This window comes from Schistocerca piceifrons, chromosome 2 (genome assembly GCF_021461385.2).
Source record: "Schistocerca piceifrons isolate TAMUIC-IGC-003096 chromosome 2, iqSchPice1.1, whole genome shotgun sequence".
NCBI lineage: Eukaryota > Metazoa > Arthropoda > Insecta > Orthoptera > Acrididae > Schistocerca > Schistocerca piceifrons.
This window is the reverse complement of record NC_060139.1, coordinates 619,607,119-619,607,545: the sequence shown is the minus strand read 5'-3', so window position 1 is coordinate 619,607,545 and position 427 is coordinate 619,607,119.

Here is a 427-nt window from a genome sequence, read left to right as displayed (position 1 = left end):
CAGTTTCTCAAGAATGAATATTGTTACTTGAAGTAAACAATTTTTCAACTAATAAAGTAGTTAATAAAAAGTACTATGTTTTGTGTTCCTTATACTCCTACAGTCCACTTCCCCAGGAATGATGCAATTTGCTAATTTTCAATAGAGTTCTAAAAAATTCGTTAATGAGTGTAGGCATTTCAAATTTCTCAGTGTTTTTGAAAAATTCATACTATATTGAAAAATAGTTGATAAACAGTAACAAATATATAGCAGAACATGAGAGTATTTAATTTTATTTATTACTGAGAGATGGTAATAATAGCTTGAAATAAGTAATTGGTGTTCCATCGACAGGTAGATGCGTAGACTTGCTAGCGAACTGAATTCCTCAACATGTAGGCTACATTTTTTATGTTTTCATAACTGCATCATTCCATATTGTTTG